This window comes from Papilio xuthus, unplaced genomic scaffold (genome assembly GCF_000836235.2).
Source record: "Papilio xuthus unplaced genomic scaffold, Pxut_1.1 DF826945.1, whole genome shotgun sequence".
NCBI lineage: Eukaryota > Metazoa > Arthropoda > Insecta > Lepidoptera > Papilionidae > Papilio > Papilio xuthus.
In genome coordinates, this window is record NW_013531704.1 from 1,298,225 (window position 1) to 1,312,412 (window position 14,188).

Here is a 14,188-nt window from a genome sequence, read left to right on the forward strand (position 1 = left end):
TGATTAGAAGTGTGCCTAAACGATCGTTAAATATATTTTTGCGGATCATTTGGTAAATTAATTGCATTATTCTGTTAACAATCTCTATGGTAGTTATGTTGACTACTAGCTGTCGCCCGCGACACTGTCCGTGCGGAATCAAAACTTAATTAGTAGCCTATGTGTTCTTCCAGACTATGTTATACATCTATGCCTAATTTCAGCGAGATCCGTTCAGCCGTTCTGGAGATACCTTCTAACAAACATCCATCCATCCATCTAAACATTCGCATTTATAATATTAGTAACACAATTATTTTACCTAAGTATTATATTAAATCATACTGTTTTTAATTAATTACTTCCTGCCATCGAAATCTTTCTTTTTCAACATCATCATCAGCTCACTATACGTTCCCGCCGAGGGGCTCGGAGCATACCCTAAGTTAAGGGTGATTAGGCCTTTTTTTAGTTCATATAAGTTTTGATCTATAAATACTTTTGCCGACGCTACCTTGCAATACGTCATATTGATGACAATCATTCATTCATTACGGCTTCCCGGCGCATCGCTGCGTTCATTCGTGTACTGATTCACTATAATTTACTAATAGCTCTATTATCATTCCGTACATTGTATGTTTATGTGATTGATTAACTACGCATATTATATCAATAAGTTCCTAATATTTTTACACCAAAAAGATTTCTCTATTGTTTTGGATTTATTAAATACTAGCTGCTGCCCGTGACTGCGTCCGCGCGGAATTAAAACAAAAACTTAATAAGTAGCCTAGTGTTCTTCAGAACAATGTTCTACATGTGAGCCAATTTTCATTAAAATCTGTTGACAACTTCCGGAGGTACCTTCAAACAAACATCCATCCATCTGAACATTCCCATTTATAATATTAGTAAGATATTTTATGAATTGTATGAGAATAATGAAAATAGTCACAATGTCAATGTCTTGTACAATATTCTGTACATGTTAAAATGACGTATAAGTTAATCAGATTTTTTTTAAGATTTTTTATTTTAAAACAAAAGTGTATATATAGTATAATAATTTCATCGTTGTGCCCAACGGCGCCGTGGCTTAGTTGGTTAAAGCGCCTGTCTAGTAAACAGGAGATCGCGAGTTCGAATCTCGCCGGGGCCTACCAGGTTTGGTTTCTTTTTTTTTAATGAAATTTCTCAGTTGCCATGAAATTTAAAAAAAATTGTAATTTTGTATCCCGTAAATTCCACATTTCCTCAATTTCTGTTAAGTTTACTTTTATACAAACCACATCGTCATTTGATAACATTTGATCCCTTTTTTTCTAGGCAAGACAATAGATTTGTTTACGCTTTACAATTTATATATATATATGTAAAAACGTAAAAATTACATATCTAGTCAAATTTTTGTTATTAAAAAAACATGTAAGAAGTTAAATTAATTTTGTTTCAGATATGTTCAAATAAAGTACATAAATTATTTAAGAAAAGTAATTATAAGTTTGTAATAAGTTGTTGATATAAGACCTCAATTTGATTCCTTCGTCGTCTGCTGACATCGTCTCTTGAATAATTCTTACATTTGTAATGTATGCCGGCTTATAAATAAAAATGACTTACTTTACTTTGTTTGTTTCTTTTAATCATAAAAAAATCACAAACATGACAAAAAGAAAACCATTTCATCGTACAGAACAGACAAAAACAACAATGGATTCTGACAAATTTACTTCAAATTAGTTTATTGTGTATCTGTCGCAATCAGAAATCTTTAATAACTATTTAAAATATTTCTTATACTAATTCTTCACTAAGGGAGTGTTTAATGGTCGTACTCACTTCCGATTAGGTTTCCATTCAACTCATTTTTTCGCTTTATAAAGCTTCTTCAAGGATCATATTGCACCTTATTATCTAATTCAAAAGATCCATCTCTACATTTGCATACATCTAGTCTTGCTATACCACTTAAACTTATTCTATTTCCAACTGTTGAACGCGACATCGTCCGCATGGTGTTATAAAAAACCTTATTAACCTATGTGTTCTTTCAAACTACGTTCTACATCCTTGCCAAATTCATTTAAGATCCGTTGAGCCGTTCCGATGATACCTTCAAACAAACATCCATCCAACTAATATATCGCATTTATAATATTAGTAAGAAGTAAGATATATAATAGTATACTATTGTATTCAATTCAGTATTTCTTGCGCAAGTAACACTTGCAAATTCTTGAAGTATTCCAGAGGTCCTGCGAAACGTTACCCTCGAGCAAACCGGCCCTGAATATTAAAATAAGTATACAATGTATTTCGATCGATTCTCATTCAAAAGTTTCTTGAGGATCGTGACGTGGGCTTATTGTCGGCCGCCCTTTCTACCTTAAGGCGAACTTTGAGAGCTAATGTATGTGTGTTGAAGACAATGGCTAACCTTGCATAATTAAATATGGTATTCAAGAAAGGCCTTTATGTAGTTGTGAATTGAAGTTCGCAACTATTAAACATGCAGTACTGGTAGTAAAGAGGATATGGATGTAGAAACATCTAAGTATCAATGGACTGTGAAAGGTTCAGAAATAAAAATTAAGTTTTGTTCGTTCGCGGTTTAAAACCAGATTTGATGAAGCTTTGGTCAGATATTCTGACGACGTCAGAATAGCTGTACACTACAAAAATATCTAAGAGTTTGATAAGATAACATTGTTTCTTGTGGTTTATAAAACAAGAAAGGTATTGTTTCTGAAATTCCTTACCCATGTTCTATAATTTCTCTTTATAAATCTAATGTTAAATTGTCGCAAATAACTTCTCAATAACACACTCTTACCGAGCCCTTTAGTCTTGTAATGCAAGGTAAATCTTCATATATGATATTTAATGTCAACTTGTCATACAATTACACGATACTTTAGAAAGTAAGTCAATGTAATTTAAGTCATATTGCGCCTGCAGGGCATCCTTAGGACGCGTTCACGACGACGACTACCGTAAAAGTACTATAAGTTCATTGTCAGCCTTAATTCGTCCGTTACTAAACGTAGACCTCCCCAATGATTGCCACTATGCCCAGTCCTGTGCCCCCCGCATCCAGTGCACTCCCGTATGACCAGGTCATCGGTCGATCTTGATGAATACCTACCTACGATACGTCATCCTATCAGCGGCCGCCAATCTAGGACTTTTTGGCATCATCGGCCGTTCTGTAAGTTTTTAATAAAAAGTCTTGGTATCAAAATGAAAACAATAACGTTGAACTGAATGGCTATAAATTACGTGTCCCCACGGTCGTCAGCGTAGAAAAAAAGACATCCAGATCACCCATTCCCTTTCATCCACTTTCACTTGAAGACATTAATGTCAAAATCGAAGTTTGAATATGCACTAAGCAAACCCGAATAATTCTGATCAAACCCGAGGTTATAGCGCTAGTATGAACGCATGCTTACTATAACAAAGCGGGTCGTAATGAGGCTGGTAAGTGAGTGGGCGTGTGGCGGGTATTCAATATCCAGCCACCCGCCCGCGGCCTCCATTTCTTGTGGCTACCGTTTACTCTACACTATTAGCTAGATATTGATGCATTTGTTCAATTATTCTGCATCGATACGATTAGCGAATTGTTATATTAAAAAATTATATTATTTATCAATTATTTTGCTTTGTTACTTTGTGTCTCAAAATATTCCAATGGAACGATGGATTCTCGCGCAATTTTTTTCTCGCACAGCCGCGCTTTGGAACAGTTTGCCCTAGGCGGTATTTCCGAACCACTACAACTTAGGGTTCTAAAAGAAGCGAGGATACCATTTCCTTAAAGGCCGACAACGCATCTATAGTTCTTCTGGTGTTGCAGATGTCGATGGGGTGTCGTTGACAACCTCAGTGTTGCCGCTGCTCGTTTGCCCCTTTTTCTTATAAAAAAGGTAGAAATGTTTAAAGATAAAAAACTAAGCTAAACATAAATTTAGACTTTAGTGTGATCTGGAGATGTCTATGGATAGTGGTCGCTACACTATTTAGCGGATTTAAGAGTACGCCTGATCTTTAGCCACCTTATCATGTAACAATCTTAATTAACTATATAAGTAGAGCAGTGTTCTACGGGTAATGTTTTACATAATGAAGAATCAATAGCATTGGAGTTTATACATAATCAATTAAAGTGATGTATGTATTTGACCCTTGTAGATAAGTTGCATGAACGATAAGCTTCGTGCTTGTGTTTACGTTTGTTTACGAGTTTACACGTGTACGTATCGTATACAAATTTGTAACTTTGTGCAACAAATTAATTGTTATGTTTCCATTGACCTAAATAGATTTTAGCTTTGATAACATGTTTTATTACTATTCTGATGAATGACAGGGATATGAACGATGGATTACTAACAGTGTAATCGGTTTTTACTAGTCTTACTAATTATAAATTCGAATGTTTAGATATGGATGGATGTGTGTTAGAAGGTATCTTCAGAATGGCTTCAGAATTGTCAAAATCTTCTACCAAAGTGTTCATTATCTAGCAAAGATTTAGAAACTCATAGAGCACAAATATATTTTTTATTTCTACATACAGGTATCTATTATGGTCTTTACACCTGCTTAACTCCATCCACCGCGTCCTGTATAACCATTAATCATACCCACAGTCGGCCGAAGCTCTCTGCGCTATGAACACATTCGATTTGCATAATTATTTTTTAATTAACAAACACGAAAGAGCAGCTTTACCTAATTAGATGGTAGCTTATTAAGGGGCAGCTCCGAAGAGAATATCTACGTGAGCTTCTTACATTTGCAACATTTCCTTTAATATTAAGGAACACTAATAAAAACGAGGCGTTAAAAATGTAGTTATATGTGGGATGTAGGATAAAGATCGAGAAATATTTTTTTAATTAACTTGCACAATTATGCAATATAACATTCTCGCTTGAAGATAATTGCTTGGAATTCTCTTGCCTAACTGACTGCCGTAATCAAAGACTTCGAGTGATTTTTTATTAAAACTTTACTAAGGATCGCCCTTGGTTACCAATTAACTAATGTGAGTGCGGTAATAAGTCCCTAAGTATATATTTTTCATACAGTATACACTTTGGGGACTATCTTGTACCTTGTTTGAGTAGACAAAACTTTAGTAGTGGTACATGCCAGTAACAATATCTGATTCACAATTGGGCCACCAGACAGAAGACAGACGAGAAGTGAAAGTAATTTCGCGGTTCTTCTGATGAGTGTGTCTGTCGCAGCCCTAATTTTAGTCCTCTTTCCTCTTTGGGAAGTGGACTGGATCGGGAAGTTGACGATAGAAAAGGGAAATATTCCCGTGTTTCTCTTCTAAGGACACACCAAAAATTCCGATGTTTGTAATGTTTCTTTAATTGTATTAAATAAAATAAAGCGATGGTTTGTAAACTAACGGCCTATTGAATTCCACCTGTTTCTCCACCTTAAGTATATAATAGAATTAAATTGTTGTATGAAGTCATCGCACCAAGGAAAGTTCATGTAATGTTTAATTTATAATTGACTGTAATAATGAATAATTATATGACGTTAATAAGCAAGATTTATAAGCCTAAAAACCGGTTGTTTTTGTTATCCGTGACCACTGATTTCCTGGTAAAAGGTTTCATAATGTTTTGTATATTTATAGTAGAAATGTTATGGTTTTGTTTGAATACATTAATTAATGTTTTCGAAGCCATAGAGGTTTATAAGTTTATGATTATTAAAGCGAAGAAATTCTAAGAATACATAATTTATTTAATCGATATGTAAAGCTTAAGATCAATCTGACATCTATCAATATATCACACTAGTTTTTTTTTAATATTAGCGGATTTTCGTAAATTTACTAATATTTCTTGTACCATTTCAATTAAGCTCTATGCTTGTGCTAGGACATGGTATACAATAGTAAAATTACGGTAATAAATCTGCAACAACGTGATCAGAAATCCGTACCCTTAACCATTAGGCTATTAGCGCTTCAAACGTTTGTTTACTCTTAGACGCTCTCGATCTCACACCTACTCTTTAACCCTCTCGCTCTCTCGCCCTTATATTCCCATAATAGACACTAGTGCTTTTACTAAATAATACTCAACAATGATTTTTGTGTTTTAGTCTATCTATATAAATAAATAATATATTATTTGACTATGTATAAAATCATTAATAAATTTTATACGAAATTCTTTAAGTTTATGACTAAATTTGTTTTACTTTCTTACTTAAATGGAAACATATCTATTTACTAGATGTGTAAGTAAAAACTAATACACCAAATAAAATAATATACTACAATAATATTTCAAAACTAATCGCTGACGTTAACTTTACGAAAATAGGGTGTAAACTATTCCTTTAATTGCTACAGGTTATATCACACGATAAATAATCATAGTCCCCTAAATTAAAAAGAAAAACAGTTCTTTAATCAATAAAATTAACTGTCAAGTTAAAGTTCAAACTCCCTATTTAGTGTAACCGTTGTGACTGTTGCCGTGTCTTGTTACCAAGCGTTAATTGGTGCCCTTAGCCCAATTAAGTGGCCTTAGATTCGAGCCCTTGGTAACAAAAGGGCAGGATTCCGTGTCGGAAATCATCAGGTGACATGGTCAATAACCTTTAATATGTTTTAACAAAGTAATTAACTTAATAAGTAACAAGTTTTTAGTATCACCTTTCCTCAATAAAATAAAACATTTTTAGCTAGAAAATAAAATTGTAAAATGTTATGTTAAAAATATTAAATTTTTAAGATTACTGATCAACTCTACGTTAGAAATATCTTTAACTAACAATGAATACGATGTTTGAGTAACCGTTGCTTTCTGAGATCAAATTCACTGTATAAAACTTATTGTCAAAACAGAGATAACATGTTTTAAACGGGAATTTTGGTCTCAGAAACCCACGATCAGAGACACAATCTTAGTAGGACATGGAAACGTCAAAAAGAAATCAAAAAGGCCCCAAAAAACAAACGAACAATTGATCGTTAATACGTCTTAAAATAGTTAATTAAATTAATTTCTCTAATTAAATGCATCCAATTCACTTGTCCCTTTCTGACGAACTGACAGCAGGAAGCCGCTAAGGGCCTCATAATGAGGTGTGGCGTGACAAAAATAATGTGACCCCAAAGGGAAATGGCCTTGTAAATTTTTAATCAAAAGTTTAGGCTTACCTGTAGAGGCATAATTACTGGAATATCCAAGTCATTAATGACTCATGCCTAGGGATAAAATATAATTAGAAATGTGTGACGCATTATAATAGTAAAATAAACGAGTAATATATTATAAGTTTCTATACCTTACTTATATTATAAATGTTTAGATGGATGGATGTATAAATGTTTATTTGAAGGTATCTCCAGAATGGTTAAACGGATCACGATGAAATTTGACATGGATGTAGAACATAATCTGGTAGAATGGACTGCTAAGAATTAAGTTCTTTTTTAAAACCGCGAGGACGATGTCGCTGGCGAGAGCTAGTTAATAATATAAAGAATAGGAAATAAACGAAGTGATGAAAAAATAATTAGAACATTGCCATGTTTTCTCTTGCAAAATTTATGGATAGTAAATTTAATTCAAAATCAAAATTATCGTAAAAAAAACAAGTGGTCAATTCATTTAAAAGTGTATTAGGTCATGGCCGTTTTCTAATATCTTCACTGATATTTTAAACAAAATGAAAACATGTCGAGTAAAATTGCAAAAGTGAAATTAAATTTTGTTAAAATAACATTCAGGATTATCAATATTTTATTCGGTTTGAAATCAAAGTAATTATTTATAGGTTAAACGAATGTATTGTAGTAAATAAAACAAACTTCTGTTTAGACGTAACTGACCTACAGAATGTGTGTTAGTGTTATAAAACGTTGAAAATAGATCGGTTTCTTTTATGTATTTACTTTGTAATGGCCTTGTGGCCTACATAGTCTTGATTGTAATCAATACATAAAAATATTGAAAGATATTTCGACCTATTTGCATTGAAAGCTTGCAATCCTAAAGACGATCTTTTTGTGAGTTTTTAAATTTCACAAAATCATCTTTATAAAAAAAAACAGATATAAGTCTATATATCTGTTTTTTTTTTTAAGATATCAAGACAAATGATAATATGTTTTTGTACAGATACTTCGGCAATGAAAACTTAAGTATTTTGCTTGTTTAAGCACAACAGTTTCCGTTCGCACTTAGATAGGATCATCATCCTAAATTATTATGAAATTAAATGTATATTGTGCTTTCTCAGCGCCTATCGCCATGGCAACAGGAACGCCTATAGAATTAATTACGTAAGCGCAATAACGAAAATTCCCCTTCGCGTTCGGTGATTGCATTACGTTGGCAACACTGGCCAATAAACGTAAAGGTGCGGACACGCTGGGGGACTATTTAATTTTCGCTTACTTTTTCATAAAATAGAAAAACGAAACACTTATACTAATCTACAACTATCAGATATTTTCAGGCAACTATTTTAAAAGTTTGAATACCAAATATGTATCTCAATATGCTACGTTATAGTGCTACGAAAAAACGTAGCATGTTTTAACTTTTATCTCTATGTAAAGTACGTTTTTTTAATTTTACATTACTATGTTCATTTGAAAGTTAAGGCTTACTATTTTTGAATTTAATACTCTAAAGACACACTGCTACGAAAGCGAATTGATAATTAAAAATAAAGTTTGCTCTATGTTAGATTTGATTTCGAGAAGTCTTGCTGCTATTAGTGGTGGGCCATAACGAAGCTAGGTTTATTTCGATTCTGGTTCGCTTTAAAGGCATTGTACTAAACTATTACTTACCAATCTAAAAAATATGATTAGTATACAAGTACCTTTACGATTCTGTATATGGTTGGACAAACGATACGGTCCAAAGTAAACATTGGCGGGGCTTTAACTAGCTCTCCCTTCGGCTCTACCTGTTTAATTTTTAAACCCTCATCCGCTTTGTAGGCCTTTTTATTTTATGTTTTATTGAGTTTCACGTCGCTCGATGACAATTAATATTGACTTTGGATGAAGCGCACGCAATTTTCACTATTTAAATAAAGTCAACATAAGCAAATATGTTTGGAATAAATTACACCTAAATGTATATATAAATAGCAATTTCAACCTGCATGATGAATCCTAGATAAATCCCGAATATTTGCGAAATGCGTTTTCGTGACGTCATTGACAGAATTTGTCAAAATTTCTATTAGATTTGCTGTTTTACTATACGTACAAATCTAAAACAAATTTTATCGATGACGTTACGAAAAGGTTCTCATGAATATTCCTAATAAACCCTCTAGGTTTCTTCTATAAAGGTTTTCTATGAACAAATAGAATTTCCTTATCTTCTGCTCCATAACAGCATTAGAATTATTCTATAACCGTGAGTTTCTGAGACAACACTCTCTGTATAAAACATATCCTCATCCCTGTCATTATCTTTGACAAAACAGAACAATATGCTTTAAATAGAGATTTTGGTCTCGGAAACCTAGGGTAACTCATTTAACTGGATATCTATGCCTAAAAATAGTCATTATGCACTAGAAGACTATTGGCTAATAATATTCTGTACAATTGTCAGGGAGTCTTCATGGCAATAGATTTGAAAATGATTCGCGTTATCTATTCATCAATCATACGAAATAGAAATACTAAAACAGAATTAGTGATGTTAGCATTTTTATTAACTGTCGACAATAATTTTCTTTTACATTAAGTTTCGCATTCGCATGTAGAAAATACTAATTGTGGGTTTCTGATACCAAAATCCCGCAAAACATATTGATATCTTTGTTTTGTAAAAAAATAATTTTGTGGAGTGAATATTTTATACCTATCTGAATATCGGTGCCTACGATACAGGCATTGCCTAGTGTGGCCATCACTAGATTATCCAAATTAACCATAAATGGTAACTTAAGTTTAATTTAATTTCTTAGTTATGTGCAATTTTTATTATGTCAGTTATTGTTTCTTGGTTTACTCTGTATTACCTATAATAAAAACTTTTCTTTCTTTAAAATAATGAAGGAGGTGATATGTTTTAAATAGAGATTTGAGTCTCAGAAACCAAAGGTACGTTAGTCATCTTATATGTGATCAAGATTTCCGTATTATTTGTCGAAGTAACAATATCCGTTTTAAATTATATGACATCATATATTAACACATCATTATGAGAATTAAATAAATTGGACAAAGAACTAAAAATTCTACATTTTAAAGTAATTTTTATGTTTTATAACTTTTTACGTTGAATAATACGTAAAATATTAACACTCATTTTATATAATATCGTAACAAAACCCTAAAATATATGTAGAAACTAATATATTTAATAGTAATTAAATATCGACTTTGTCTATGGCATAAATAAATGACCTAAATTGTTTATAAGAGAATGGCAGACTACGTATAATAAATGCTAGTGGACCTATTAAAAATCTATAATAAGAATGTAACGTTGAATATTTTGCGATAGTGAAACATTTAGCTTATTCACGAGCCCAATTAGAATACAAGGAAGTGAATAAAATACCGTGACGCAACAGTCTATCTGCGACATTGTAAATTCGCATACTTTGGCACGAAATCTCGGCGGATTTTTTTATATCAAACTCGATTAAATGTCGACACAGTTTCCAAGTTTTATCGATATTTTTACATCCCGTCTCTAGTTCAAGGGCAGACGGTGTTTCATGGTTGCGGCCAGTACACGTTTTGGACGATAAAAAGTGTGATTATAATAAAATATTGTTGGGCGGGCGCGGCGCGGCGCGGTGGCGGCTTGTTGCGAATTTTACGCTGACATTTGTTTGTTTTTAAATTTACACTGACCCACTTTCGAGCGGTGCGTGGGGATAGGAAAACGAATTAGCCGATTTCTTTTTTTGTAACGGCCAGCGATATTATTTTTGCATTGCCTAGGACAAAATGTTTGCACGATATCTTTTGTGTAACGACTATTCGTATTTGTCTCGTTTGATATACGTACCACATTTATATGCTGATATTTTTGATGACTTTCTTATTTTACAACTGAACTCGATAACAACTTTACCAGATTGTTATAAACTACTTTAATTTATTATTCTGCATATTGTTCCGACTATTATATAAAGTCAATTGTTTTCTGTCCCCTATAAACGTGAGTATAGACTAGAGCATTTGCTTTTAACAGAACAACGAGCCACTCTATATATCCTTTCACGAAGCAGATGTGCTTTAGAAAGTCGCTTTTAACTGTATTTTCCCATCTATAAGAACGTTACATTACATAGAAATGCTCGAGAAAATGTCCTAGTGTATATCAAACTCTAAAGTATCAATATTTAATATAATAAAGAAGCAGTGTTTCAAATAAACATAACTGTCATCTTCAACCGTATAATACGTATATTTGTTGGATGAAATAGCTTTCATAGTTACTAAAACTGTGAACATTTATGGTTACCAAAATTGGAAGCTAACAACGCGCTACACCCGCCTTGCTAATTCATTATTTAGGACATCGTCCGTATCCGTGACGCGAAAGTTAACGTTACCGAACTTACGTTATGGCGTTACGTAAACTGGGAGATGCTGACTTTTACGACATCTATCGGATACAGGATGCATCATTTATTTGGACTTTCCCAATTTTATTACCTTGTACTTGGAGCTTTCGCGTAGCGTCGTACGGCTTTATTTTAATATTCTTACGCAAGTTCATTTCATACTGAAACTTACGTTACTTAGCTACGTCGATGCAATTCGTAGACGTAAAGGTAACTTATACACGTAATATAATACGTAACTATCAGCACAAGATGGGTTTCCTGCTGAAACGACTGCACCAAATAAGTTAAAATGTACAAAAGACAAAGACCTCTGAGTGTTACAAACCCGGACATACAGACAGATATTTTTTAACAGTTTTTTATTATTATTAGTATCTTTTTTAGCATTTTTTGTATTATGAAAAACAGTTAACAATATTGTTATATTGTTATAAATATAAATTGTGACAGTACAAAATTCTCGATAAGGAAGTCTATGTATTTGAATGTCATATAGCGCCGCGTTTCGCACCCTCGCCTTAATACTAGTTTCACACGAGGGTAGAACAGTAGTGATATTATTTCAAGCTACGCACCAAAATAGAACAGTACTGTTTTGACAGTATGCGTATAAACAATAACAGTACTTCAGCACAATCCGCCTGCTCTACCTGTCTGTTCTGCCCTCGCGTGAAACTAGTATTACGGGTGAATACATTCATTTACCGTCAAGGTGTAACCTCGTCTAGGATTACAAGGTTTACGATTTCGCATATTAAATTTTAGCAAAATTAAACACATATGTTAACTCCTTACATTTTATTAACAAAAGTCTGAAAGGTTACATAAGAGAGTGGCGACTGAAATGACGGAAGATCAAACCGAAAGAGAACCTTCTATTCTATATGGGTGATATAAACATTAGATTTTTTATATCATAAGGTGGCAAACGAGCAAATGGCCATCTGAATTCGCCAAAATACTGACTGCCTGTAGACATACGCAATTGCATATACGTTGCCTACCTTTAATCGACGGAGGAGAGGATGCACAGAAAGAAAATATTTTCTCTTTCCGTGCATCCTCTCATCCGGAAAGTCCACTTCCACTTCCCATCCTTTCCTTATAAGAAAAAGATTAGGTCGCGAAAGAGGACTAAATTAGGCCTCCTCCTAGACTAAAACGCGGAATTGCTTCCACTTCACGCCTGTCTTCTGTGTGGTCGTGGTATTTCACCAGGCGAGCCGGGCCAATTAATGCGAAGATGTTAAAGCGGGCTCTACCACTGTTGAATTGATACTTTCAATTTTTCTTATTCTTTTGTTAGTTTAGACAATATATTCAAAAATTACATATCCCTTTAATAAAGTAGGACATCTATTAGTATTCTGTACGACTTTGGAAAGTTTCTTTGTTACCGCTCACGTGGTAACAGCGTCTCGTGTTTGCCTAGCAACAGTCTGTGACGCCACTTGTGTCTTTGTTATTCGACTTGTATTGTGTAGCGACCTTACTAATTCTAAGTCCATTGACATAACCTTCCATTCGCCATTTGCGAACACTGTATCAGAATATATTACCTTTTTTTTGTCTATCCATCAACATATCAAGCATCTTTATGTATATGGTAATTTGATTACGCATATATAATCCGTATCGGGTTGTCTGTTCGTTTGGAAGGACAGCAGGAAACACTTTTGGGATCCAGTTGTGTAGTGGGTTAAACTACGCAACTTTTTAAGTGTAATTAATTGTTCTGTTTTTAGTAAATGAATGCACGTCTTAAAATGGCTGAATGATTATTAAGAATATATATACAGATAAAAATAATTACAATAAAATATCGTGTGTTTTTTCATAGAATACTAGCTGTCGCCCGCGACTTCGTCCGCGCGGTATTAAAAAACTTAATAAGTAGCCTATGTGTTCTTTCAGACTATGTTCTACATGTGTGCCAAATTTCATCAAAATCCGTTGAGTCGTTCTGGAGATACCTTCAAATAAACATCCATCCATCCATCTAAACTTTCAGATTTATAATATCACTAACATTCACATAGATAATTTGCATATGAGTGACATACATCAAGACATAAAGATATTTTCTAGAAACAAAAAGACTAAGGCTTCAGATTCTTACATATACTAAATTTTTTTCGAGCGATTCCCGATGTCAAAGTAGTCAAGACGACACATTACGATATATGCAAATGTAGTAGGGTGCCCTAAGCAACGCGGATTGCGTATTTAATTCGTTCTATTGTAGCAGCGATCGGCAAAGGACAGGAAGCCGACACAAGGTTACCGGGTTAGTTCACATTTGAATATTTTATTTAAACAACCACTTCAATACGTCCATTATTGTCTATACAAAGCGTATATGTAATTAGTAAGTTCAGCTGAAAATCTACTGGAATCAGGAACCAATGAAAGGTGTATAAAATTAGGACATTGCTAGTCTTTTGTTTTATAAAACGTTGTCAAATTATCACTGGACATTAGTTAGTTGGTAGTAAGCTTGGTTATGTGCAGTTTTGCCCGTTTAAATCCTCTCTGTTTTCGTCCTGCTATAAAGTGAGTGCCTTCAAGAGTAGGGTAAATAGGTATTTACTAAGATAGT

The 14,188-nt window shown here is 33.5% G+C and overlaps 1 protein-coding gene and 1 non-coding gene across 2 annotated transcripts in view; both read left to right on the forward strand.

Moving 5' to 3' along the window:
• LOC106121516 (tRNA dimethylallyltransferase, mitochondrial) overlaps positions 1-14,188 on the forward strand; it is a 140,434-nt gene that overhangs the window by 77,405 nt on the left and 48,841 nt on the right. The gene's annotated exons all lie outside the window — the stretch shown is intronic.
• On the forward strand, positions 1,068-1,141 carry TRNAT-AGU (transfer RNA threonine (anticodon AGU)). The gene has a single exon. It is a non-coding gene; the product is annotated as a tRNA-Thr (tRNA).